Source organism: Ascaphus truei, chromosome 6 (assembly GCF_040206685.1).
Source record: "Ascaphus truei isolate aAscTru1 chromosome 6, aAscTru1.hap1, whole genome shotgun sequence".
NCBI lineage: Eukaryota > Metazoa > Chordata > Amphibia > Anura > Ascaphidae > Ascaphus > Ascaphus truei.
In genome coordinates, this window is record NC_134488.1 from 85,116,122 (window position 1) to 85,132,725 (window position 16,604).

Below are 16,604 nucleotides of genomic sequence, written 5' to 3' on the forward strand. Positions count from 1 at the left end.
CCATATTTCAGGCTGTAGATGTAACTTGCAATACCAATCTCACCACTATAGGCGGTGTTACAAAGAAATTGGAGTTTTTAGAAGAGGGCATAACGGAGCTACTAGAATAGCATTTGTGGGCAAAAAATGCAAATTTGAGGCTTTTTTGACAAACGGATTGGATTGGCAGAGCCAGAGTGAAACCGCTTCTAAAAAAAGCTGTTTAGACATGCGACAAGGGCTTACAGAATAGCAAAGCATGCCAATCCGCTTCTAAAGGGACTTTAGAAGCGGTTTGTCACACTTTGAATAGGCCCCTCGCTACTAGAATAGGCCCCATAGTCTTCGTAGCTCTTTTGCAAACCTACTTCCTTCTTAGTTCCTATCCTCACCTGGCTAGAGAATAATCTATTGCTGATATATTGTAAAAACCTAATAATTGTTATGATGTGAACACGTTTGCACATCCTACAAATACCATAATGAATGATAGACAAGTTAGCGCATAAATGAGGGAATCATATTTTAAAGCAGAATTTCGCTCCCTCCATTGTTTGACTGCTGAACGCAAGTTTTTAACATGTAATCTACATTTGCCTAATAAAATTTCTGAAGAGTGTAACCATGATAATTTGCATCCTATGAAGTGCATTTGCAAATTATAGATTGTGTTTTAAGGATATTAAATATCTTATTTTCATTTATTATACAGAAATAAGTAGATCTAAATATTGAGGTATAATTATTGACCCAAACGTAATCCAATGAGAAAGTAAATAAACAATACTTCCAAACTGCGATTTGTTAAAAAGAAACGATCCAGTCTTTATTATCAATGTATTCATCATAAATCATTCATTGTGTACATAGAAAAAGAATACGGTCTGTGACTGCTAATAGTCATAACTTGCATTCATGTCCTGGCACTATTACTATTAGGAAAAATCTGACATCAATTTAGAAGCGGTTTTCCATGCCAGACAGATGTTGTGCAGCTTTAGAAAGTGCTGTTACTTCTGCAGCTAAAGGGCCTCATATGTTTTAACTGGCTGTGAATGCTGCTTCCTAGATCTGTTTCCATCCGTTCTGATTTGCAGCTATTTATCAAGCACGTCATCTAGATAACCAAATATTCTTACTAATTGTATTGTAAACTTTTCATGCACATATTCCTTCAATACACGGTTTGTTATTCTGTCTCGGGTTGTTATACATATAATTGTTTCAGGGTTCATTGTTGGGGTCCTGCTTGGCTCTATGGCAATGAAAGTGTCAAAATGACGCTAAATATAATTATTTTGACTGCATTTCTTACAGTTAAAGCAGCAGTCTCACCTGTACTGTTTGTATATTCAACCCCCCCCCCTCCTCCTTTTTATTACAAGAATGGTAAACAGGAGGTCCACATTGCTGAAAACACCCTGGTTTCCAAGAAACTAATCGTTGAAGGTAGCACACTGTAGTCCCCTCCTGCGTAAAAAAAAAAATGGTGGCAAATAGGAATCCGCAACATCATCTGTACAGGAAGTACCGAAATTACCAGCGCTACCTTCACCAGTAAGTTTCTTCAGCAGTTCAGCTCCAGGGACCCCCTGGTATATGATATACTTACAGGTGGTACTGTAACTCCCCATGCATAGAGGGTAAAGGAGAAGAAAGCAGAAAGAGTAATAATGAAAAGCAGTCACAAAGAGAAGAATGGAAAAAGAAAGATACAGGAGGGAGATAGGAAGATGGAAAGAAGAATAAAAAAAAGACAGAGCTGGTAAACAAGCAAGTGACAGGAAGGAAAAGTTCCATACGTGATATGAAATAAAAATATGAGAACAGAAGAGTCAGAGAAGAACAAAGGTTAAAAGAATTGGATTCCTTACCTCCTCTCCGGCTCCCGGCGTCAAATGATGTCGCGGGGTCACGTTGCCATGCCAACGTGACGTCACATGACTGCATTGCCATGGCGACGCGTCGCCGAAGAGAAGGTAAGTGAAGTTGCAGAGGCCTCACGCGATCCCCTGGCATTAATTGAAATGCCTTGGGGGAAGAGCACAGGGCCTTTGCAACCGCCGCGCCCCCTTGAATAATCTTGCGCCCCCCCTGGGGGGCGCGCCCCTCAGTTTGCGCCCGCTGCTGTAGTGTCCTGTGCCCGTGTGGAGACTGCACACTTAGTAAGGCCCAAACTACACCTTAGCGTGGGGGATATAACTGTCAATTACAGCAGGAGTATCCCACAATGCTTTGCATCCATAGCAGCAAGGCATTGTGGGGCGTGACGTTCGAACCTCCCGCAGTAATTTACAGCTATATCACGATGCTGTTTGGGGTGTTATTAAGCGTGCACTGTCACCACGAGCTCAGGACACTATACTGCCTGGGATCGGTCAAACAGTTTTATTAGCAATAGTCTTATGAGCAGTAAGTAACATTTATTAATTAGGGATTAACAGAACAAATATTTTCTAGCAGAGAGTGCACAATGTAAAAAGCTTGAAACCACTGAACTAACTAATATTGTATTATTTTCACTGAAAAGTCGCATGCTAATAAGTGCTTTTTCAATCAATATTTGCTAGATCATTCTTAGTGAATACACAGCTGACAAAAAAATATGTTTTTTGCAATAATTATTAAAATAAGCTAGTCTATCAATATTTAGAGAATATGAACTCTATAGATATATATTAGGAAATAATTACTGAAAGCAAATGTTCTAATGTGATGTATCAATTTATGTGTGTTGGCAGTCAGCAGTCTAATGTGTATCAAATAAATTAAGAAGGTAAAAAAAGTTGGATCCATGAGTATTTATTATATTTTTAAGTCCAAATATAGGGCACAGTAGAACAAAATAATCATATACTTACCTATATTCAAGCACATTTGTGTAAAATAAGCATGGATTCAGCATATTTCCGGTTTTTATTCTGTGAATTACTCACGGATGTACATCGATCCTGCAGGTATGACAGGATCCAGAAACTTTTGTGAGAATTGCACATGAATCCAGCAATGTTTGTGTGATTTGCACATGGATCAGTAGGATTTGGCAGTGTTTGTGGGAGTTACGCATGATTCCGGCAGTGTTTGTGTGAGTTACGCATGATTCCGGCAGTGTTTGTGTGAGTTACGCATGATTCCGGCAGTGTTTGTGTGAGTTACGCATGATTCCGGCAGTGTTTGTGTGAGTTACGCATGATTCCGGCAGTGTTTGTGTGAGTTACGCATGATTCCGGCAGTGTTTGTGTGAGTTACGCATGATTCCGGCAGTGTTTGTGTGAGTTACGCATGATTCCGGCAGTGTTTGTGTGAGTTACGCATGATTCCGGCAGTGTTTGTGTGAGTTACGCATGATTCCGGCAGTGTTTGTGTGAGTTACGCATGATTCCGGCAGTGTTTGTGTGTTACGCATGATTTCGGCAGTGTTTGTGTGAGTTACGCATGATTCCGGCAGTGTTTGTGTGAGTTACGCATGATTCCGGCAGTGTTTGTGTGTTACGCATGATTTCGGCAGTGTTTGTGTGAGTTACGCATGATTCCGGCAGTGTTTGTGTGAGTTACGCATGATTCCGGCAGTGTTTGTGTGAGTTACGCATGATTCCGGCAGTGTTTGTGTGAGTTACGCATGATTCCGGCAGTGTTTGTGTGAGTTACGCATGATTCCGGCAGTGTTTGTGTGAGTTGCGCATGATTCCGGCAGTGTTTGTGTGATTTACGGATGATTCCGGCAGTGTTTGTGTGAGTTACGCATGATTCCGGTAGTGTTTGTGTGAGTTACGCATGATTCCGGCAGTGTTTGTGTGAGTTACGCATGATTCCGGCAGTGTTTGTGTGAGTTACGCATGATTCCGGCAGTGTTTGTGTGTTACGCATGATTCCGGCAGTGTTTGTGTGAGTTATGTAAGATTTCGGCAGTTTTTGTATGAGATATGTATGTGTAGGCAGGTACCCCCTGGCTCCCCCGTGGTTCCCTACCTCCCGTTGTGGCTGCTGAAGTGCAGTGTGTGCTCGGCGAGTGCCGGGTAGTTGCAGTGGGGGCTGGAGAGGCAACCGGTTCGCCGGAGGCTCCCGGGCCATGTTATATATGCCACGCATGTGCAGTATACTTTGCGCATGCTCAGAGTGCCACCAGCAGTTGCGCTAGCCATCTTGGACCTCCTCACGCATGCGTAAGTGCAAGTGGAGGCTATTAGGGAGCACCGCATATATATAGCACCGCAGCGGAACTACAAGCCCAATAAAGTCCAGGGGCTATGAGTCAGGTGGCTAAGCTTAGCCAATCGCACGTCCGTATTCCCCTGCTCCCTGATATTGATACTTTGTGTGCGCTAGGAGCACGCCAGTCGGAGCTGGGACATCAGAGGGTAAGGGTGTAGGTGCAGGGTGTCAGAAGGCCCCTGCACTAGGCCAGAGACCCCCAGCTAGGCCCTGACTCCCACATAGCTTGTGGCTGCAATAGGGACAGACCCCTTAGACAGGGACACTGCCCCGCTTAGCATAATTTGTTTCAGGGACACAGAGAACGCCGCGCAGCAGTTGCGGCCTGTGGTCTGGGACCAGACCACCACCGAAAGGCACAGAGACTCTCTTCACGGTGGGACACTCAAAACGGATACCACCCCACGTGGAGGCGGACGCCATCGTGGACCATGTCGCTGGATCAGCGTATCCCTTATCTTCAATTGGCGCTACTGGGTGTTGGAGCACCCGGCAGGTATACCACTATTCTACAAGTGCACCAACAGTAACACGCGGGTGTGGGCAGCGCTGTCACACACACTTTGGGTGGGTTGACTCTGTGGACACCAGGGTGGTTGGGTGCCCAGGGGCACCTGAGTACTTTGGGGTAAACCCCATCAGGATGTGGACATGGTATTGGGTGCACGGTGTGGGGTTACGGCCCTATAAGGCCTGAATGGTTCTGTTATTATAGTTATTATTCTTACGTATTCAGTAAACTTGTTATACCAGACCAGTGTGTATTATTATATAGTGTCCTGCACGGGGTTATCCAACACTGTTAGGATCCCGTGCAGGTGGTGGCGCTGTCACCAGACGGATCAGGTATACCCCAGACTCCCAGCAGCGGAGATTCAGACCTCCTGTAAGCCACAGGTAACGCACACATACAGTAGCCGCCATATCTCACAGGAGGACTGAGTTATGCATGATTCCGGCAGTGTTTGTGTGAGTTACACATGATTCCGGCAGTGTTTGTGTGAGCTATGCATGATTCCGGCAGTGTTTGTTTTATGATTCCGGCAGTGTTTGTGAGTGTTAGGCCTGATTCCGGCCGTGCTTGATGCATGATTCCAGCAGTGTTTGTTGCATGATTCCAGAAGTGTTTGTTGCATGATTTCGGCGGTGTTTGTTGCATGATTCCGGCGGTGTTTGTGTGAGCTATGCATGATTCCGGCAGTGTTTGTTGCATGATTCCGGCAGTGTTTGTGAGTGTTAGGCCTGATTCCGGCCATGCTTGTTGCATGATTGCAGCAGTGTTTGTTGCATGATTCCAGAAGTGTTTGTTGCATGATTTCGGCGGTGTTTGTTGCATGATTCCGGCGGTGTTTGTTGCATGATTCCGGCGGTGTTTGTTGCATGATTCCGGCGGTGTTTGTTGCATGATTCCGGCGGTGTTTGTTGCATGATTCCGGCAGTGCTTGCTGCATGATTCTGGCGGTGTTTGTTGCATGATCCCGGCGGTGTTTGTTGCATGATTCCGGCAGTGTTTGTTGCATGATTCCGGCGGTGTTTGTTGCATGATTCCGGCGGTGTTTGTTGCATGATTCCGGCAGTGCTTGATGCCGGGTGTGTTTGTTGCATGATTCCGGCGGTGTTTGTTGCATGATTCCGGCAGTGTTTGTTGCATGATTCCGGCAGTGTTTGTTGCATAATTCCGGCGGTGTTTGTTGCATGATTCCGGCGGTGTTTGTTGCATGATTCCCGCGGTGTTTGTTGCATGATTCCGGCAGTGCTTGCTGCATGATTCTGGCGGTGTTTATTGCATGATTCCGGCGGTGTTTGTTGCATGATTCCGGCACTGTTTGTTGCATGATTCCGGCGGTGTTTGTTGCATGATTCCGGCGGTGTTTGTTGCATGATTCCGGCAGTGCTTGATGCTTGATTCCGGGTGTGTTTGTTGCATGATTCCGGCGGTGTTTGTTGCATGATTCCGGCAGTGTTTGTTGCATGATTCCGGCAGTGTTTGTTGCATAATTCCGGCAGTGTTTGTTGCATGATTCCGGCGGTGTTTTTGCATGATTCCGGCGGTGTTTTTGCATGATTCCGGCGGTGTTTTTGCATGATTCCGGCGGTGTTTGTTGCATGATTCCGGCGGTGTTTTTGCATGATTCCGGCAGTGCTTGCTGCATGATTCTGGCGGTGTTTGTTGCATGATCCCGGCGGTGTTTGTTGCATGATTCCGGCAGTGTTTGTTGCATGATTCCGGCGGTGTTTGTTGCATGATTCCGGCGGTGTTTGTTGCATGATTCCGGCAATGCTTGATGCCGGGTGTGTTTGTTTCATGATTCCGGCGGTGTTTGTTGCATGATTCCAGCTGTGTTTGTTGCATGATTCCGGCAGTGTTTGTTGCATAATTCCGGCGGTGTTTGTTGCATGATTCCGGCGGTGTTTGTTGCATGATTCCGGCGGTGTTTGTTGCATGATTCCGGCAGTGCTTGCTGCATGATTCTGGCGGTGTTTATTGCATGATTCCGGCAGTGTTTGTTGCATGATTCCGGCACTGTTTGTTGCATGATTCCGGCGGTGTTTGTTGCATGATTCCGGCGGTGTTTGTTGCATGATTCCGGCAGTGCTTGATGCTTGATTCCGGGTGTGTTTGTTGCATGATTCTGGCAGTGTGAGTTTTGCATGATTCTGGCAGTGTGAGTTTTGCATGATTCTGGCAGTGTGAGTTTTGCATGATTCCGGCAGTGTGAGTTTTGCATTTGATCTACGTTGGAAAGGAGGATATCATCCCAGACTGCACATCTCAACACTTAACTATTGCTGTGATGCCGCCTTTACTTTTTATATTTGCTGTAACCTCACTTATTTTCAAATTATGCGCTTCCTTCCACCAGTCTCCTTATGTCTCTAACTCTATTCATATATCTCCATCTCTCCTTTCTTCCCCACTTCTCAGTTCACATGAACACCTTTCTTACCTGCACCTACCCCTACAAATCATCCTCACAAATTCTCTTTCTTTCCATGCTTCTCCTCCTTGCTTCTGGGGATATCTCTCCCAATCCTGGTCCCTGCCTTATTTCTCATGCTCTCGTCCTCACCTCCCACATGCAACTACTACTGCTTCTGGTGTTAACCCCTCCAACCTCATACCCATCCCCTGCCACCCTCCCTCCTCTCTCCCTTTCTCCTGTGCCCTTTGGAATGCTCGCTCCCTCTCTAACATGTTCCTCTCTGTGCATGACTTCTTTCTCTCCCACTCCCTGCTTCTCTTTGCTATAACTGAGACCTGGCTCACTCAGTCTGACTCTGCTCTGGAAGCTGCCCTCTCCTACGGTGGCCTTTCCTTGTCCCACACTCCGCGCCCTGATGGCAAGGGGGGAGGCATGGGGCTCCTGCTCTCCTCTCTCTGCCGTTACAGAACCCTTCCAACTCCCCCTCTCTTGCTTTTCCCTCCTTTGAGGTTCACACAGTCCAGATCTTCTCGCCTCTCCCAGTCCACGTGGCGGTCATCTATCGCCCACCTACCTCTACTCATCCCCCCTCTGCCTTTCTCTCTCACTTTGAATCCTGGCTCTCTTTCTTTCTCTCCTCAGACTCCCCTGTTCTTCTCCTTGGGGACTTCAACTGCCACATTGATGACCCCTCTCTTCCTTGGGCCTCCCGCTTTCTCCCTCTAACCTCTTCTTTTGGCCTGCAACAGTGGACTGAAGCTAGCACCCACAAAGATGGCCACTACCTAGACCTGGTTTTCACTAAAAACCTTTTCTCTCACCGATTTCTCCATTTCCTCTCTCTGACCATCACCTCATCTCATTTTCTCTATCACGCTTCTTCCCCTCCCCATCTCCATCTCGCCATCGTTTTTGCAGAAACCTGCGCTCTATTAACCTACCAGCTTTTGATTCCACTTTACGCTCCTCCCTCTCCTCTCTCAGTTCTACTTCAGAACCTGACAACCTGGTCAGGAACTACAACTCTGCCTTATCCTCCTCTTTTGACCTACATGCCCCGCTTTCTCTCTGCCGTCCTCGCCCTTCTAACCCCAGACCCTGGCTAAATTCCAACACACGCATGCTGTGTTCCTCCACTCGCTCCTCTGAACGCCTCTGGAGGAAATCTCATACGCTCGCAGACTTCCTTCACTACAAATTTATGCTGTCCTGTTTCAACTCTGCCCTCTCTCAGGCTAAACAAACCTACTTTTCATCACTAATCAACATGCACAAGTCTAACCCACGTCGACTCTTTTCTGTCTTTGACTCTCTACTCAGACCACCCTCGGCTGCCTCCTCTTCTTCCTCCATCTCACCTCAGGACTTTTCTGACTTTTTTAAGGAAAAGGTGGAATACATACGTCAGAACATCCCATCTGTTGCCTCCTCCCATCCCACACCGCTTCCTAACTCTCCTCCTGCCTTTCTGGACTCTTTTTCTGCTATCTCGGTGGAGGATGTGTCACTGCTGATCTCCTCTTCTCCCTCTACCACCTGCCCTCTTGATCCCATTCCTTCCCATCTCCTAAAACCTCTTGCTCCTTCTATAATCCCTATGCTCACACAGATCTTTAACTCTTCCCTCTACTCTGGTACTTTTCCATCCTCCTTCAAACATGCAACCGTGATACCATTGCTCAAAAACAGCAAGCTTGACCCTACCTGTCCTTCTAACTATCGACCTGTCTCCCTCCTGTCTTTTGCCTCCAAACTCCTTGAACGCCTTGTATTCTCTCGATTGCTACACATTCTCAACACCTATTCTCTTCTAGACCCTCTACAATCTGGCTTCCGCACTGCTCACTCTACTGAAACAGCCCTCACTAAAATAACCGACGACCTCCATGCTGCCAAAGACAGAGGTCATTACACTCTGCTCATATTCCTCGACCTCTCTACAGCATTTGACACCGTGGACCACCCTTTTCTCCTCCACATTCTCCATACTCTTGGTATTCGGTACAAAGCTCTATCCTGGATCTCCTCTTAACTCTCCCATCGTACTTTCTTTTCGTACTTACATCGTGTCTCTTTTGCTAACACCTCCTCTATCGATCTCTCTGTGGGGGTACCCCAGGGCTCTGTCCTGGGACCCCTTCTCTTCTCTCTTTACACACTCTCTCTAGGTGACCTAATCACATCTTTTGGTTTTAAATATCACCTCTATGCTGATGACACACAAATTTACCTTTCAACCCCTGACCTTACACCTGCTATACAGACCAAAGTTTCTGAATGTCTGTCTGGAATATCATCCTGGATGGCCATCCGTCGACTGAAACTTAACATGGCAAAAACAGAGCTCCTTATACTTCCTCCCAAACCTGGCCCTACTACCTCCTTCCACATTACTGTTGGAAATACGATCATTCACCCAGTAGCCCAAGCACGCTGCCTAGGGGTCACACTCGATTCCTCTCTCACATTCTCCTCTCACATTCAAAACGTTTCTAAAACTTGTCGCTTTTTCCTCCGCAATATCACAAAGATATGCCCTTTCCTCTGTTACTCGTCTGCTAAAACTCTGACTCAGGCCCTCATTCTCTCCCGTCTCAATTACTGCAACCTCCTGCTGTCCGGCCTCCCTGCCTCTCACCTGTCTCCCCTACAATCTATACTAAACGCGGCTGCCAGAATCACTCTACTCTTTCCTAAATCTGTCTCCGCGTCTCCCCTCCTGAAATCCCTCTCCTGGCTTCCGATCGAATCCCGCATCTCACACTCAATTTTCCTCCGCACTTTTAAAGCTTTACACTCCTCTGTCCCTCCTTACATCTCAGCCCTAATTTCTCGCTTTGCACCATCCCGACTCTTGCAGTCTTCTCAAGGATGTCTTCTTTCTACCCCCTTTGTATCTAAAGCCCTCTCCCGCCTTAAACCTTTCTCACTGACTGCCCCGCACCTCTGGAATGCCCTTCCCCTCAATACCCGACTACCACCCTCTCTATCCACCTTTAAGACCCACCTTAAGACACACTTGCTTAAAGAAGCATATAAATAGCACTGTGGATAATCCTGGACACATGATACATAAAGCTTGGCCCCCTGCAGACGCACTTACTAGAATTCCCTCCTACTGTCTCTATACCTTCTCCTACCTACCATTTAGATTGTAAGCTCCTCGGAGCAGGGACTCCTCTTCCTTAATGTTACTTTTATGTCTGAAGCACTTATTCCCATGACCTGTTATTTATATTATTTGTTATTTATATGATTACCACATGTATTACTACTGTGAAGCGCTATGTATATTTATGGCGCTATATAAATAAAGACATACAATACAATACAATTCCGGCTGTGTGAGTTTTGTATGATTCCGGCAGTGTTTGTGTTAGTTAGGCATGATTTTTTCCTTCCAAAACAGCACGGTTTGACATTGCCATAAATCGCAGATTAAAAGTAGTAAAAAATCCGTATTCTGTATTACAAATCGCATAGTTTTAACAGTTTTAATCGCATAGGTTAACCCCTTCTCTACTGAAACAGCCTACAAAATGTTGCTCTTGTATGCAAGGAGTCACCATGAACTTCTCGAGGTGCAACCGCTCCCAAAATGTTTTTGAGTAGGACACTGGAAATTACATATAAGTCAGTTTTAAACATTAAGTCATTAAACAGAAAAACCATGATTTCCTGTGGAGGAAATGCTGGCCACATTTTTTGTTCGAGCAACTTAAATGAAAACATTACCAGTGGTACCTGTGGTGTGCTGCATCATTAAAAAATGGTTAAGAGTTACTGTACAGAGAAAAAAAATACTAAACACTAACTGGGTCTGCAACTTAAAAAAAATACATTCCTACATTTCCTAAACTGCTTCTATTAAAAGATTCGTCTGATTCAGAATGGATAGTGCTGGGGACAAAGGGTTGCTTCATTTTAATGGCAAGATTAAAAACTTTACTCCCGCACAAAGTCACTCTGCAGAATGCCAGGTGAGCACTTTAAAGCAGCAATAGGGTTAACATAAAATAAATGAATAAATGTTTTATTTTTTTATTACAGTTTTGAAGCAGTGGGTCTCCGAAGCTAAACCCTGTTAATTTCCGTTCCGGGGACCCCCAGCTTCCTGAGATACTTACCTCCGTAGGGGCTGCCGGAATATCTGCGGAGTGTAAAGGTCCAGGTCATGCGAGTCAATAAGAGGCCGCATCGGATGATGTCACGGCTTCCTATTGGCCCGCGTGATCCTGAACCTTTAACTGTCGACATTAGATTAAGGATCACTGTTTCTCTGCTTGCAGGGATACCGGTACCACTACAGAGGTAAGTGTCTCTGGAAGCAGGGGGCGCCCGAGCTGAAATTAACGGGGTTCAGCTCCAGAGACCCCCTGCTTCAAACATGTAATAAAAAAAAATATATATTTTTTTTTTTAAGTTAACCCATTTTGCTGTTTTAAATTGAATTAAACTGGCCTTAAGAATTATATGCATGTACAGTACTGTATGTCTATGTAAGGAATTAGTTACATTACATTTGAGCATGCATCTACTAGCATTTATATCTCAAAATATCTTGCCCCTTTCTTTACCCCACTTGCGTTTGGTAAATGGTTATATAGAGTAATAACAGCAATTAAGGAGGTGTAATTATACATGCATACTACTGTATAATGAGGTGCATTAAATTCAGCATCTCCTATTTATTTTTATACTTTTTATTTTGCATTGAAAAATAAGATGATATAAACCCTTCAGAATAACAGATAAACAGGTTCTTTACTAAGCGTGATTACAGTAATGATAAAAAAACACTTTGTAAGCCCATTCTCATATAGGTTCAAAAATCTGCCTTACCCCATAATCACACAGCATACAGTGCTTCCACTGCAGCAAGGAATTCTGGGTAAAGGCACGCAAATCAACACTCAGTCTTCGACTGAGCCACTGATTGCACGACCTGCGCTGAAGCAGGGATATCTATAAAAGCTGGCCTGTTGGTGGCCCTTGAGAACTGGGTTTGAGACTCCTGCCATAAAGCATATGCCTGCTGTTTTCCACAGCTTTTAAAGTAAAGCCTGAGTCAAAGAAGTACTGTGCATGGCCATCAAACCTACTCACAGACAGCTGACTTGCTCATAAGTGTTCTTTATCATTACTGTATTCTGTACAGTGGGGGGCCACTTTTTTACTTGCTATAAAAAAAACGTGTTTGTATACCTGGAAATAAACTTGTATAAAGACACGTTGATAAAGACAGTTTTTCAGGAAATTGAAACACCAGACTGATCAAAGAGAACAATCCGACTGGAATCGGAAAAAAAACCCGGATATGTGACTCACATAAACCCTGAATGGTTCAAGTTATTATTATTATTATTATTAAGTGTAGAGATGTGTGAATTTGTCCTGTTTTGGGTTTGCAAACTTTTCCCTTAAAATGTTGTTGTTAAAAATGTCACAATCTTAATTCTAAATGTAATGAATACAACGACATTTTGCTTGTCATTTTCGCAAAATTGTAACAAAACATACGTAAAAAAATATGGCAGTCACGTGATCAAAGTCACCTGTACATTTTGACATTTTTACATATTACCCTCCTAGTGTCTCTGTACGTTATCCCTATTAACCGCTTGCATTGCAAGCTCTTCACCTGTCCTGTCTTGCCTTTAAATTCTTCATGGGCAAGCTACCCAGCTACCTGAACAAGCTCCTCACCCCTACCACATGCAGCACTTATCACCTGAGATCAGACTCCAAAACACTGTTCTTGGTCCCAAGGCTCAACAAAGTATCCGGCCGCTCCTCCTTCTCCTACCGTGCACCCCAAAACTGGAACAACCTACCGGACTCTTACATCCACCACCAGTTTAAGTTCTTTCAAATCTAAAGCTGTCTCACATTTTAATCTGGTCTGTAACTGTTTCATTTGCCCATAATATATATTTTCTTTAACTGTGCACGCAATGTCTTGTATATAATGTATACCCTGTTCATTTATGTAACTGTATTTGTAACCATGTATTATTTGTCTTACTCTGTGCCCAGGACATACTTGAAAACGAGAGGTAACTCTCAATGTATTACTTCCTGGTAAAACATTTTATAAATAAATAAATAAATAATAAATCTTTGGGGCAGGGACTCATTTTCCTAATGTTACTTTTATGCCTGAAGCACTTCTTCCCATTATGGGGTCTATGTTAGTAGCCATGATAAAAAAATAAACGCTTCGCCGTTTACAACGCCAGTTTTGACAGCGTTGCTATCACGATATTCAGAAAGACCCGAATACCTGTGATAGCAAAATGTGCAAAACTGGCGAGTAGCCGGCGGCGTGATCGCCTCTCTCTAAAGGGCTCACCCGGTGATCTGTAGCAATCTGGCCTGCGCATATCTCGCCAGCGATTGCAAGATTTTAATTTTAATACTAGTGTATTGTAGCAGGGGGTCTCTGGAGCAGAATCGCGTTGATTTCAGGTCGGGGACCCCCTGCTTCCCAAGATACAGGCCCCAGTATGGGGTGCAGATATCGCCTATGCATTTAAATATCTCGCATCACGTGACCGGGGGATTTAAATGTATAGGAGATACCAGCACCCATAACGGGGCCAGCATCTCGGGAAACAGGGGGTCCCAGACCTCAAATCAACACGGTTCTAGTCCAGAGATCCCCTGCTACAATACACTACTATTAAAACCCAAATAAAAAAAAATCACAAACATTTGTTACCGTAGCGGCTATCCGCTAAGGTAATGAGTCTGCTTTAAAGTAATTGTTATTAATAGTGTGCAGGAGCAGGGGGTCTCCTGAGATGAACCGCATTGATTTCAGCCTCGTGGACCCCCTGCTTCTCGAGTTACAGGCCCTGGTATGGGGTGCCGGTATCTCCTCCATTATTTATATCCTCCGGTCATGTGATGACGCGGACGATTTAAAAATGGCGGCGATACCGGCACCCGCTGCCCATACCAGGGCCTGTAACTCAGGAAGCAGGGGGCGATTCTGCAAGCTCTCGTACCGCGACATCATCACCCGCAATCCAACACCATCCACCTTGAAGATCAGGAACAGGTAAAAAATATCTTCTTTCTTTTATCTTCTATCACCGTCTTCTTTTTTCATCTGTCATTATTTTCTTCTTTTCTTTAATCTTCTTTCTTCATCTGTCAATCCAAAGTCCCATAGTAAATTCACAACAGGATGTTGTCACGTCGATGTTGTCACGAGATTAGCTCACATTTGGGCTGACAGAAGGAGAGCAGAGAAGCCTGCACACAGACACTGTCTCGAACACAAAGGCTGTGCTGAAATCAAGACGCCCAGAGACCTATATTTCTTGGACACAGAGGACCCAGGAACCTGCCAGAGACTGACATGGAGAGCTACCTGCTTAAGGCTGAGTCCCCAGTCTTCACTGTGGCACGCGCACCCGGCGGGGGGCGGCGCGTGCACAGCGCTACACCGCGATCTGCGGTCTGGGGTAGAGGGAACGTTTGTGACGGGAGGGGGCGTGGCTGTGGGTTCGCGGGGGCGTGGCCATGACGTCCCGCGGCTGGTTCGCCCTTATTGGCTGAACCGCCGGCGGGGGCGTCGCAGATGTCAAGTTCAAATTCTCCTGCCTCCCTGAAAACCTGTCGCGCACCGCTGGGGAAAGGTGTGCGACAAGGTAGGGACTGGGACGGCCGGACTGGGGGGCGGGGCTTGATAGCACAGCGCACGCCGAGCCGTGCGCTGTGGCGGTGACTGGGACCGCAGTCTACGGTACCTCCGGAGACATTGGGGTGATAAGCTGATAATGGGAATATCCCTCTAGTCCTGCAGATAGGGTCTGGGAAAGTAAGTTAGACCTTACAAAGGGATAGGGGTTTGTTACTTTGTTGTTTTTGTATGTTTTGCCCGGATAAGGGAACAGGCTCAATAAAGCCAAGATATAATTTCACCCAAATCGGTCTCCATTATATGAACCTCTGCACACATCTCTTAGGCTAGGTCCCTGCTGCATCCCACCAGCTCCTTACCTTCTCCCTGGCAGTCCCCGGTGCCTCCTCGGTCCCTGGCTCACTGAGTACTGTGACTCGTCAGCCAGCAGGGGCTACAACAGGTTTGTGAACCCGTGCGGCGACGCATCACATGGTATGGCAGGGAGCCAATGGAGAGGGGAGATCGCCGGAGCCAAATCCCTCCGGTCCTTTCTGTTTAAGTATAGGTTTCCATTAGTTGAGTAAAAAACTTGTGTCAGTGCATGTGAACCTTCATTACTGTGCTTATTTCCATGAATTTAAACGTTTTATTCCTTCTCCTATGCAAGTAAATGTAACCTCTACAACGTGAGTGCTTTTCTAAACAGAAGCTGACAGGATCGTGGATACAACAAGTGTGTGCAGATGAACACAGACCGAGCCCTGGAAAAAACCACACACACACAAATATGTTGTTGATAAGCGGATCAGAAAATGTGTGTCGTGGCCACGCCCGCCCGCCCTGTTTTGGCCACGCCCCCTGCACCTAAAAATGATCCCTACAGACCGCAGTGAAGTGCCGTGCACGCACCGCCAGGATGCAAGGCAGGCGTGCAGGCGCGCGCAGTGGGGCCTTAGCCTTACACTGCTGATAAGTGCCTTATCGAGGCTTATAGCATAGGCCCCTATGTCATATTATTATGTCACGTATATTACTGCTGTGAAGTGCTATGTATATAGATGGCACTATATAAATAAAGATATACATCCATCCTTACATACATACGCAAACGTTTGCACATCTCTATTCAAGTGTCTAATGGAGGTTTATATCAAACAAGTGTGTGTAGGTGCACGGCAAAAAATAAATATATTGATGCTGATGGTTGGCTAGGGAATTTATACCATCTTTGTTGTTGCGTTTTGTGATGGAGTTCAAGAGTAAACAAATAATTACAGATGAATACACAAAATGTAATACATCTATTAAAAATATGTGTGCCTGGTAATTTCTCTGTAACCACCCGCTAATCCCAAGCAAGTGCACATGGGGCAAAATAGATCAAACATAACTTTATTCATTAGAGCTCATATTTAAAGTTACTCTGTAAGTATTCATTTTACTGTACCAAAGAGAGGTCTTTCCATGAGACAGGCTCATACTAAGCGGAGCTGTGCAATAAAACACCTTCCGGCGCCTGACGCCACTTTATAACCCATTCAGGTGAATTAGCTGTATGATGTCTTCCAGCGATGGAAGGTGTTTTATGGAGTAGCACTGCTTAGTGAACATGGGCCGTCGCTTTCCTGGTACAATATTGGCTCAAAAATCAGCACTGCGCGCATTCAGCTACAAAAATAATAATACATGTTGGGTCTACGGAATAGATTTAATTTACATATTTGGTGCTGGTTTTGTATTCCTATCACACTAGCATTGTACATGAGAAACTTTGGGGCCATCAACTTCTGACATTGTGCAATTCCTTGTAACTGCTCATGCAGAGGCACGTAGGGTTGCCAGGTGGCTTCTCAAAA

At 45.4% G+C, this 16,604-nt stretch overlaps 1 protein-coding gene across 4 annotated transcripts in view; it reads right to left on the minus strand.

Annotated features, from left to right (window-relative positions):
- PLEKHG5 (pleckstrin homology and RhoGEF domain containing G5) overlaps nt 1-16,604 on the minus strand; it is a 314,942-nt gene that overhangs the window by 91,230 nt on the left and 207,108 nt on the right. The gene's annotated exons all lie outside the window — the stretch shown is intronic.